Below are 13,063 nucleotides of genomic sequence, written 5' to 3'. Positions count from 1 at the left end.
CAGAGACTGCATTGGAGAACTGGAATTTCCCACACTACATATGTAATATTAAACATCAGCATCAAACCTGTGTGACCTCAGGTCTATTTATCCTTTTTTTTTTTTTTTAGACTTGTTTCTCCACTCAGAGCCAAGGCCAAGCCACAGATTTTCTTATTCCTTCCAATTCCTTATAATGTATCCTATTAGTCAAGGTTCTCCAGAGAAACAGAACCAACAGGAGATTTTATATATGCATGACTTCATTTTAATGCTGCATAATATCCATGGTGAGATGTTGCATTGATTATCAATCTTTTTCCCTTCCTGCCATCTTTGATTCAGCACTATGTGTCTCATGAGGGCAGTTTGACTACTTCAGACAGCAATGAATCAAACATCCTTTAGAGTTTTATATTTTGGTTATTTCATTCCTGTAGACTTAAGTCTCTGGAGTAGATTTTTTGGGCATGAGCTATGCTTTATTGTTTGTTTTTCTTTTTATTTTAATAGAATTTCTAGACTGTCTTCTTCCCCACCCAAAAATGGTTGTAACAATTCATGTTTCTACCAGCAACAAAAAAGATGGTGTTCACTGGATCCTATATTGCTCACATCAGTCTGATTTGTGTTTGATATTTCATTTTTTCTTTGCCTTTCCATGATTTGTAATGAATTTGTTACTTTTGTTCTTTTTCATATGCTTGAAAAACTGACAGTCTGGACACTTTTCTCTTTGTTCTACTTGCATATTTTTAAGTAAATTTGTAAGAACTTTCCTTATAGTACTCTTTATTTTTCACTTCTCTTTTATGCTGCCAACTGCATTGTATCTGATGACCAATTATGGTACCTTTTGTTTCCATATGAGAACTTTACGTCTTTTATAACTCAAGGAATTAATGTATTCATCATTAGCATATTACTCTACTCTGGGTTTATATGTATTCTGATTGATACTGTTCTGAGTTATATTTTTCCAGCATGCATAACTTTTAGTCTATTTGAAATTTATTTCTTTTGTTGTCAAATTTGGTTTATACTTGTTTCTTGAGATCTTTATATTTTAAGTTCTTTTTTTTTGTTTTTAATTTTTTTTCAACGTTTATTTATTTATTTTTGGGACAGAGAGAGACAGAGCATGAACGGGGGAGGGGCAGAGAGAGAGGGAGACACAGAATCGGAAACAGGCTCCAGGCTCCGAGCCATCAGCCCAGGGCCTGACGCGGGGCTCGAACTCACGGACCGCGAGATCGTGACCTGGCTGAAGTCGGACGCTTAACCGACTGCGCCACCCAGGCGCCCCTTAAGTTCTTTTTTAAAGTTTATTTATTTATTTTGAAAGAGGCAGAAACAGCACGAATCGAACAGGGGCAGAAAGAGGGAGAGAGAGAATCCCAAGCAGGCTCTGTGCTGCACAGAGCCTGACATGGGGCTCGAACTCACAAAAGTGTGAGAGCATGAGCTGAACGGAAACCAAGAGTCGGACTCTTAGCCAACTGAGCTACCCAGGTGCCTCTATATTTTAAGTTCTAATAAATTAAGTTTAGTTTTATCCACATAATATTTATATAATATTTCTTTAGTGACAACAGCTGTTAAAATGTATGTCAAAACTATGTAGACTACCTGTGTTTTACTTCAGAATTTTGACTTGAGGCCTCTATTGTAAAATTCCTATGTCTCTTTTTCAGTGAAAATTATGCTTTGTTTTCCAAGTACACTTCAGTAAACCTTTCCTGATTTCAGTGACAGGAAGTTCAAGACATTGGATGTTACTAGTAAAGACAATAGAATTTAACAGACCCTTTACCTGAGTTTTGTCATTGCTTATAACTGTGTTATTGTTTTTGGTTTTGGTTTTTTGGTTTTTTTTTTTTTTTGAAGTTTATTTATTTTTGTGGGAGAAAGTGTAAATGGGAGAGGGGAAGAGAGTGGGGGGGACACAGAATCTAAAGCAGGCTCCAGGCTTTGAGCAGTCAGCACAGGGCCCGACTCGAGGCTCGAACTCACGAACCATGAGATCACGACCTGAGCTGATGTCAGAGGCTTAATCGACTGAGCCACCCAGGTGCCCCTTAACGGTTTCATTCCTGATGAATGATAAAAAGTATTATATCTTAACATACAATTAAGCTTCTAGCTATATATGTACTTAGACAAACAGATGATCAAAGAAAGGAAATAAAAATCACTACTATTTTAATGTCTCCTATGTGTGTATAGATTTTTAATGTAATCATATCATCTTTCTTCTTTCAATACTATGTCTTTAATTTTTTTAGATATAATTAAATCTCCACATGTAAATAAAATTACAATGTTCATATAATATTCAACCCTATGCTTGAGGAAACAATTTAACCAATAACTTTTATTATATATTTATGAGATTTTAAATTATTCTCTGTAACAAAGATGTAAATTCTTGTCCACATACTTAACACCTTGGGAGTAATCCTAAATTCTGATTCCACAGTCATTTTTAGATTGTTGATAGCATTGCTAAATTCTTTCTAAAAATAGTTGTACAATAGTACAACCTATGGTGGAAATAATGATATGTTGTTGTCTACTCTATTTGGAACACCAGATTGCATATGCTAATAATAGTTCTTAAAAACACATGCTATTAAAAGACAGCAAAAAGTAAATTCACATACATTCCTAGTTACATCTAATCCTTTTTTATTTCCTTTCCCCAACGAACAGAAAATTTCTTGATATTTCTGTATCTAAACTAACATCTATTGCATTGCCTGCCACAGACCATATGCTCAATATACTTCGAGTGAATAAAGGCTTAACATCTATGATTTTTGGTCCTTGCAAATTGGTCATAAACAATTATATCTTTCCTTTAATACTGAAACTGTATTGCATAGTTGAAAATACAATCTTGTTCTAAATTTCTCTTTGAAAAATACTCTCAGGGACCCTCAAAATTCTTACACAGTTTCACAGTGGTATATGAGAAATAGGATGGACTTCTTGTGTCATATAGAAATGGCTCCTGATAGCCTTTAAAAAAAACTGAATTATAATTAACTTACAATATTGTTAGTTTTAAGTGTGCCACATAATGATTTGACATTTTTTACATGACAAAGTAACGACTACAGCAGGTCTAGCTACTACCTGTTACCATGTAAAGTTATTGCAATGCTATTGACTATCTTGTCTATGCTGTGCATTGCATCCTCATGACTTATTCATGTTATAACTGGAGGCTTGTACCTCTTAATCGCCTTCACCCTGTTTCACTCATCCCCACACTCCTCTCCCCTCTGGCAATCGTCAGTTTGCTCTCTGTGTTTGAGCCTGTTTCTCTTTCACTTTGTGTTTTGACCTGTCTGATGATTACTGCAGGTTCAGGACCAGTTCACTGGCGTTTTCAAAGTAGCAGTCTGGTGTATACCTCTGATATTCGGCATTTTGAAGAAATGCCTCCATTAACCACTGCTGCTGAAGGCTGCTCTCATCAATCTCTTGCTTGTGGGGCTTAAAATATAGTACAATTGTCTGTTCATTTAGTGAAGCCATTGTGGTTCTCAAACATAAAGAAGGTCACTCTTTCCCAAGTCACACATGGTGAAGGTTGTCCCATATCAAAAACAACTTGGTTCCCAATCTTATTTATCTGTACTTCCAATTCACAGATCAGCACATATACCACAGAGACACGTTTTTTTCTCCCAACATGTCTATGAGTTATGCCAGGCCATTCTGTGACCAAATAATCACTCTTCAAAGTTCAGCTACCATGGTGAGGCGCTCAGATGACTCAATCCATTCTCACTTTTATGGCAAATTATTTATGGAAAATTATTTCCCAGATTATTTCTCAGAGACAATGTTGGCCTTCTTCTTTTAATCACCTTGGCCATTGTAAACTAATTCATCTAAATAGTTTATTTTTTGATAAAATTTAATTATCAAGAAATGGAATTGTGAAATTCTTGTACTTCTAGGAAAATGTGCACTATTACAGTTCTAAAACATCCAAATTCTTTGGTGAGGGTCACTGTGGTAGATACACTTACAGAGGTTACCCTGTATTATCAGAATGGCCTGGTATACGCTTCCTAGTGGAAATGGAAGAAGTTTCTTGTTTTGCAACAAGGGATATTCACATAGTTATTTCCAGGGAAAAGGGATACTTCTCTAAGATGAAGTGATGTTTCCATTTATATACAGGAAAAAACATACTGATTTTTAAGTAATTTTTAAAAAAGTGGTCCCCTCCAAAAGTTTCTTTTCCAGAAGTGCTTTTTTTCTTCTTTTAACCAGTGAATGAATGAATAAATGAATAAATCAAAACCAAACTATATTATACAGTAAGTTTAAAACTTACCTTTATTTTTAAATGTTTATTAATTTTGAGAGAGCACATACCTGCACATGAGAGGAAAGGGGCAGAAAGAGAGGAGGGGAGAGAGAATCCCAACCAGGCTCAGCCCTATCAGTGCAGAGCCCAATACAGCCCACAAGATCATGACCTGAGCTTAAATCAAAAGTCAGTTGCTTAACTGACTGAGCCACCCAGGTGCCCCTAAAACTTATCTTCAAAAGTTTTAAACAAAAACAAACTATATATATGTAGTATGTCATATCACAAAAGACACGCTGTATATTTGACAAAGGAGCTTATTTATTTTTTGGTTGGAAGGGGAAAAAAAAAAGTAAGGATCAAAATGACAGAGTAGCTCAGAGAATTATAATGAGTGGCTTTTAAGATCATTTCTACCTGTAGATGACCAACTTTATTACTTAAACATTCTGTGGGTCTGTGCCCACATTTCCTTTAAGCCTCCTTTTTGTCCTTCATGGGAGATGAAAATATTTCATAGTCACTCTATAAACAAGGAGCTCATCTGTTAATGTCAATGGAAAGTTTACTAATGTATAAGTTATATAGCCTACATCCACACATATGTCATATCATGTGACAAGGCACCATTTGTTATACAACCTTCCACGCTCAGACATATGTCGATTCACATAGCAGAATACAAATATATCAAAAATGAATTTTGTGAAAGGTTATTTTCTGAGACAAGTAAATTGTTCAATGACTTAAGTAAAATCGTAAAGTAGATGTGCTTACAGATTTTTTGCCTTTCATAGTGAACACTGGGATAGCTTAGTTACCATAAGTAATGGTTTTATACTATGTTAAATTAAATATTTTCCATTACTACATTTAAGTTTAAAAAAGTAGAAAGATAAAATAGATTTATAAATTCTCTAGCTAAATGACATAGTAAACAGTCAGAAAAATAATATATTTTCACATGTCTGAGAGAAAGCCTGTGTTCTATAGATGCCATGTTAGGATGATAAACTGAAAGTAGTATACTACTTGCATAAAAGTTTAAGAACACATTCCTGATATATTCATTTTATTCAGGTGGATATCGGAATGTAGCAAAATTGTTTTACTATGGAACTTGAAGAACATTAGTTTCCACCCTTAAAAAATAACAGCATTTCATGACAGTCTTTGAAATATGTACGCCTATTTTGGAGTTGAATAAATCAATAAAAGAAGTAATAAGGTGAAATTACATGCTGATTTTGGTAAAACAAGAAATTATCAAAATATTTAATTTTAAATTTCCTACAGAAAAATGCTACCTAAGAGTTCTAAATTAGTATAAGTACGTAACAAATGGTTTTAGGTCTTTATTAATTGTTTTCCTTCTTCTTTAATTTTTGTCCACTTCTTTAAACATCCATAAAAACTGTGAAACACTCTAAAGTAAATTTATGTAATTGAAATAATGTAATTGATTTTTACTTCCTGGTTTGTATTTTCCTGATGATAAGTGATGTTGAGTGTTTTTTCATGTGTCTGTTAGTCATATGTATATCTTCTTTTGGAAAAATGTCAATTCACATCTTCTTCCCATTTTTTAACTGGATTATTTGGGGTTTTTTTTTTTGTTTTTTTTTTTTTGGTGTTTAGTTCTATAAGTTCTTTACATATTTTAGATACAAACACTTTATCAGATACGTCATTTGCAAATATCTTCTCCCATCTCACAGGTTGCCTTTTGGTTTTGTTGATTGTTTCCTTCACTGTGCAGAAGCTCTTTATTTTGATGAGGTCCCAAGAGTTTATTTTTGTTTTTGTTTCCCTTGCCTAAGGAGACATATCTAGTAAGAAGTTACTATAGCTGATATCAAAGAAGTTACTGCCTGTGTTCTCTAGGAGTTTAATGGTTTCTTGTCTCACATTGAGGTCTTTAATCCACTTTGAATTTATTTATTTGGTGTAAGAAAGTGGTGCAGTTTCATCGTTTGGCATGTTGCTGTCCAGTTGTCCCAACACCATTTGTTGAAGATATTATCTTTTTCCCATTGGATATTCTTTCCTGCTTTACCAAAGATTAATTGCCCATGGAGTTGTGGGTTCATTTTGGGGTTTTCTATTCTGTTCCATTGATTTATGTGTCTTTGTGTGACTATCATACTGTCTTGATCACTACAGCTTTATAATATAACTTGAATTCTGGAATTGTGATGCCTCCAGCTTTGCTTTTCTTTTTCAAAGTTGATTTAGCTCTTCAGGGTCTTTTATGGTTCCATACAAATTTTAGGACTGTTCTAGCTCTGTGAAAAATATTGGTGGTATTTTGATAGGGATTGCATTCAATGTTGATAGAGCTAGAGAGTATTATGCTATGCAAAATAAGTTAGAGAAAGACAAATACGATTAGTTAGAGAAAGACAAATATGATTTCACTCATGTGGAATTTGAGAAACAAAACAAATGAACATGGTGGAGGAAAAAAAATAGAGAGAGAGGGAAACCAAGAAACAGACTCTTAACAAACTGATGGCTATTGGAGGGCAAGTGGGTGGGGAGATGGGTTAAATAGGTGATGAGGATTAAGGAGGGCACTTGTGATGAGCACTGGATGATGTATGTAAGTGATGAATCAATAAACTCTACACCTGAAACTATTATTATACTGTATCTTAACTAACTGGAATTTACATAAAAACTTGAAAAAGAAATAAAAATAATGTAATCGATTAAATGCCGTAAGTAAAATATGGAAAGTAAAATTAAGTAAGCAAAGCAAAATATATATAACAATAACCCTTATCTAATAAGGAAATGCTTGTAGTTTAATGAATTATTCATTTTGAATAACTTGCTATAATACTAGTCACAGTAAGTTTTACATTTAAAATTTTCAGATTTAATATATTTTCCAAATATGTGTAACACTCTCATTTTGTTTTTTTTAATTTCAAAATATATGTGTATATATATGTATATATATATTTTTATTTTTCTTTGGAGAACACTATCTTGATAAGTATCACTCTGTTATGCATAAATATATATACATTTACTAGAGACTCTTAAGAAATATTCATATTTCAGAATAATAGGAATTATTTGAGCTTGATTCAGTTAGTTATGGTAATAAAGAAAAAAAAGGGAAATAGGCTATAATTTAATAGTCACTCACTATTTGAATGGGTATGTTTTCTTTAATTGTTTAATGGATCAAATAATTTAGTTTATATTTGGGTAGTTTTTGCTTTGTTTTGTTTTTCATTTTCAATTTTATAAGTCACAAATTGTCTCAAAAAAGCCAAAGATATTAAATGGTATTTCAGATGTCTCCTAGATCATATATATTCCAATTACTTATACAAGGTATTTGACACTTGACCATATATTAACTCCTATATCACTTGAAAAAGTTATACTCTTACATGTGAATTTCATCACTTTCCCACTCTCTTACCTATAAGCTTACTCTTCTCACTTTGCTTGTCATAGATGGAATGACATCAAATTAATTATAATTCTATCATCTTCTATCTCTTTTTAGATCAAAGTTCATTAATTACTGCATAAATGTACTAATCACTGCAAGATCAATATATATATATATTTATGAATAATTAGTATGTTCTATACTTGTCAAACAGATAGATAGATAGATAGATAGAGATACATGTATATACCAATATATACGTCTCCAAATCTCCATTCCACATATTCAGCTGGAAAGCAAATTGATGTGATTGTCTCCTAATGAGACACCCTAACAGGCATTTACTTAAAGTCTTTGTGATCATTTTAGCTTATATCGTATGTATCCCTCACAGTCAGATCTCCAATTTCTGAACCAGTGTAGTATGTGGTATCATTTTCTCAGCATGCATTGCTATTTTTTTCTTTTTCTAACTCTCAACAAATCATATTATAGATATTACTTCTACTACAATAAATTATTTTCAGTACCTCCCACTCCCACCCTCAATCCATTAATTGTCTCATTGTCCAATTAAAGTAACTTGTGTTCTTTACAGAAGAGTAACTGGTCTTGATATATAAAAAGCTGACAAGACTGTAATATTTAATTGCTTTTTGGGAAGTAATATTTATAAATGTGTGAACTTATATGAAATTGTATAAGGAGATCAAGCTAAAAGTACTCCTATATATAATATTTGCAAAGTTGTGATGATACAAAATTTTATAGAAACACACACACACAGACATACAATCAACTAAAATAACAGAGTAAGATAGCAGCTTACACAGATAAGGAAAAGGAAAACTGAGCATAAAGTTTACCCAAAATATTTGTGATGTATGCTACTATATTATCCAAATTATTTGTTGCAAGTATTGAATATTCATCAGTCTAAATTATACATCTCCTTTACTCAAGATCTGGTGGACTTCTAGGTTACTAGTTCTTTGTTGTACATTTTAAATGATAAAAGGATGTTTAAATATTCATATTTAGAAATATTTAATATTTATATTTAGAAATACAGTATTGTTTTGTATAAGATAATGTAAACATGTTAGATGGCAAAATGATTTACTTTATTAAGGTGGTTTTGTAAAACTTTATAAAAAGACAAATATGTGTAATGTCAATTTTTAAATTAATACAATGATTTGGGCATTATAGACCTTTGCACACATGCAAATCTATAGAGTATAGATACCTCTCTATTTGTATGGATGGATACAGTATGGATACAGTAAATAGTATATAGTCTAGATAGTTCAAAAACAGTACGATTTATTTTAAAATAAGAAGAGTTATACCAGTAGTGATACATGAAATGCAGACCACATGAAGGCTCAAGCCTATTCCAAGGTGAATATCCTTAAGAGAGTTCTGTATGGATTTTATCCAGGAGACAAATCTTATAGATACCCAAAATAATTTTAATGTAGTAATGAATTAGTCTTTAACTGAGATTCTGTACCTTGAGACAAAGTCTTAATTGACATGGAGCTTGAGGAATGGTTCAAGTAGAGGACTGGCAGTGTCAGAAAAAGGAGGTATCTGATCCTGTACCTCAGGTCATAGCTAAGGGTGGGTTTCCTCAGCATTTCGAATCTTGATAGACATTGTCTCTCAAATTACAATAAAATGAATGTAGTTGTCCATGGCTTATTCAAATACATCTGGAATAACTAGAAGACAATACAGCAGGTTGAATTTGTTTTTGTGGTATATATTTGAGACCTCATGTATATAGTCATAGAGCTAGGCTTCCAACTAACAACCAGGGGAAATCTGGAGGGAACTTATTTTTACTTTGCCTCCCATTGCTTCCTAATGTATTTTGGTCATGATTTCATCTGCATGACTCCACTCACTGTCTAGGAGAACTCCTCAATGAGTTCCTAATCATGGGCACATTGAACTCATTAGATTCCTTGACCATAGTCATTTCTCAGTAATGTCTATTAGAAACTTTCTTCCTCTTCGTATTGTCTACTTTGGCTTTTGAAAAACACAATTCACACTAGGTCCCCACCCTTAAAACACTGATGCCTTGGTCCTCTCATCTATAGGAGAGATTCATCACACAATCTGAATCTTTATCCTATAGTATTCTTTTCTAAATCTAGTAAAATTGATCTAACGTGAATGACCCACAAGTGTCAGAAAGTCATTATATCACACCCTATGCTCACTAGCAGTGACAATAGAGCTCCTTTAAGTCTCTATTTTCCATCAGAAGGAATGTCAACATCATCACAAGTCAAAGAAGCCTAAAGCTGGGAGTCACCCTATATACTTCTCACTCTTAGTCCACCTATTTCACCATAGTCCCATGTGTCTGTACATGAGCTTTCCTAACATTTTTCAACACTCATCTCTGACTTACATTTCATTCTCACATGGATTTTTATAGTAGCTTCCTAATTCCCCTGGCCTAGAGAAATCAATTCCTTACCCCATTATACCCCAAACATACTTCCAATATATATTACATATCCTTAAATACACTGAATACGTACATTCACTCATCACCATAAGTATTGCATTTATCTTAATAAACAATGTCGTGCATAATATATCAAAACTGTTCAATGTTTGATAATTAAATCTAAATACATTGAATACTTTAATGCTACATCTAGATGTCTAGACCCAGATATATTTATTTCTGTATGTGGCAGCCATGAAAAAAATGCCTTTCAATCTCTGTCTGCAGAGGGTAGTTGACTGATGGCTCCAGCTGCTACACTCTCTTAATTTATCACTGTGTTCACACTGAGACCACCCTTCCCACAAAATTCAGCCAAAGACTAAGCATGGCAAAGATATTAAGTTAGTCCTGTTCCTGGGAGTCAGGGGACTCAAACGAGATGTGACTTTTACTAAACTCTCTTAGACCTGTTTTGCTTTCTAAGATGATTTCACTCAATCTTCCTTCCTTACCTATGGCCTACAGCTGGGATCAACATCAAAGTCTAATGCCTCTCCCCACCTTTCCTGTTTCCTTCCCTTTTTCTTGATAAGCATTGCTCTTAATAAAGCCCCTGCATGGCTAATTAATTCCAAGTGTCCACCTCTTAGAAGATCAGGACTAACACAAATGGTACTAGAACTGTTCTATGAATACAGCAGATAAGATGAGGAATTTGGAACTGGCTCATACACCATGCATCCAAAGTAGGGTACATTCAGTAAGTAGGATACAGATTGTCCTAGAAAAAGATAGTGGCTTAGCTGCTAAATATTTCACTGACAGTTACCTTGGAATGTGTTCCAGGGGTAAGGAATGCTGCAGCAGAAGGGATGATTCAAGCATTCAAAGAATATGGAGGAGCAGAGAGTGGATAGGAGGACAGTGTCCATAAAGACAACAGAACTGACTGCTTACTAAGTTGTATGAATGCTATCAGAGGGATATTAAAAGACTGATGACTATTAAGAAGCATTAATAGCTAAGTTTGAGAGGCATAGGGTCTTAAATGAGGCCATCATATCTTGAAGTATAATAACAGACTAAAGGTGAGCAACTAATGGTCACAGTTGGAGACCTCCACAGACATTTATATGCTCAGTCTGTTATGTGAAGCTCAGGGCCTCCTGGGAAAAACCTGGGATCCTGAAACACGGGGCAGACTTCTGTGCATGGAAACACTTGGGTATGTTGACTCAAAGTCCCCTACTGGACTCTCTGGGCTTACAAAGGTTGCCTACCCTTCCCTAATAAAAGCTAGAACTTCTGTTATGTGAGAAGATGCTGCTCCACAAGGCTAAAGTTTTTTATTTTAGTTCCCCCTCTCATGAGCTACCTTTATATTCTTTCCTGACTGCCAGAACAATGATGGCTATAAATCCCAGAAAAAAACCTGCCTGGGAACACACTGAATCTAACATAAGAAAGAGACCATAAACCAAAAAAGTTACAAGAAATAGGTATCATGTATGGATTAGAGCCAGGGAAGTGTTTCTAGGATTGAATCTTGAGGGTTATTGATCAAGGGGATCAAAATGTAAATGTATGCAGGCAACTACTTATTGAATTGGGGACTGTTTCTCAGGATATAGGACCTATCCCAGAAGGTACCTCAAGGGATTGGAAGAAAAGTACCTACTGCAGTTGGAAATCTGGGAGAAGCAATGGAGAACAATAAGGGAGGCTAAAGGGTCGAGTTGCCCTAGGGAACAGGATAGAAGAGGGAAGAAGGAGGTTAAGGGAAGTGGACATGCTGGAATGGATAATTATTAAGGTCAGAATACCCAGCAGAGATTTATACTCCATAGAAGAGTCCAGAAGACTCACCATTTACCAATAGCATGAAGTGAGAAGGACACCATCAACACTACGAAGTTCTCCTCTACAGACAGGGCTGGTATAGAAGATGCAACTGCAGACCTTAATGATGGGTCTCAAAAGTCACAGAAGTCAGGTGTCAGGAGGTTGCAATTACTGTTATGGATGGCAAGGGCAAAGGGGATAATAAAGTGCCTAACTGACAAAGACTTATGAAGATGGTTAAGTGTGTGGCCTTCCCAGGGGAAAATAGAGAAACAGAGCCCAAAGGTGCTACTTAATTTGTCACCAAGTGGCCTCTTGGTCTCCTTGAGCAATGGTGCATGCAACATCCACAGCTCAATACCGATCTTTGTTCTGACAGGTTGAATATTCACAAGCAGAATAGTTACATCTGTCTTGGTAGATGAAAGCTCTTATTGCTGGGCTTAAGTCTTGGCCATCATGGCTGCTTAGCTCATGTGTCAATAGTGTTGTTTTAGTGTAACTTAGGACAGTTGGATTTTTTTTAATTCATGAATTTGTATTGATATTTCAAATTCATATTTTGTATTACAGAATGCTTACAAAATTTCCTTAATTTTAAATTTGTATGTTTTTGTTCTCTTGTACTGAAAATCTAACCTTAGCTTGCATATATATATATATATATATATAATTTCAATGTAATAATAACAGTGTTACCTTAAAGATAGGAAAGAATAAAGATTAAGATTTATTTGCAGTTTTGTTTATAAAATATATTCAGCTAGAATAAACTAACAAAAACAGTGTTCTGAAGACACTAAAAATAATTCCTTCTCCACTATGGTTATCTAAACAAGTTGAAATGTGGTTAGATTTATTTTTTTTAATTTTCTCTAAGTTTTTAGAAATTGCCTCTTTTCTTGTTGATTTAATTCTGAATAGGTTCATAAACTACACTGTCACTATGATTCCTTATCAGAAAATATTCACATCTATTAACTCTTAATAAAATATTGATTGAATTGGAAGCATACTTTGCAAAAAG

This window comes from Lynx canadensis, chromosome A1 (genome assembly GCF_007474595.2).
Source record: "Lynx canadensis isolate LIC74 chromosome A1, mLynCan4.pri.v2, whole genome shotgun sequence".
Lineage (NCBI taxonomy): Eukaryota > Metazoa > Chordata > Mammalia > Carnivora > Felidae > Lynx > Lynx canadensis.
Note: the sequence above shows the minus strand (reverse complement) of the source record.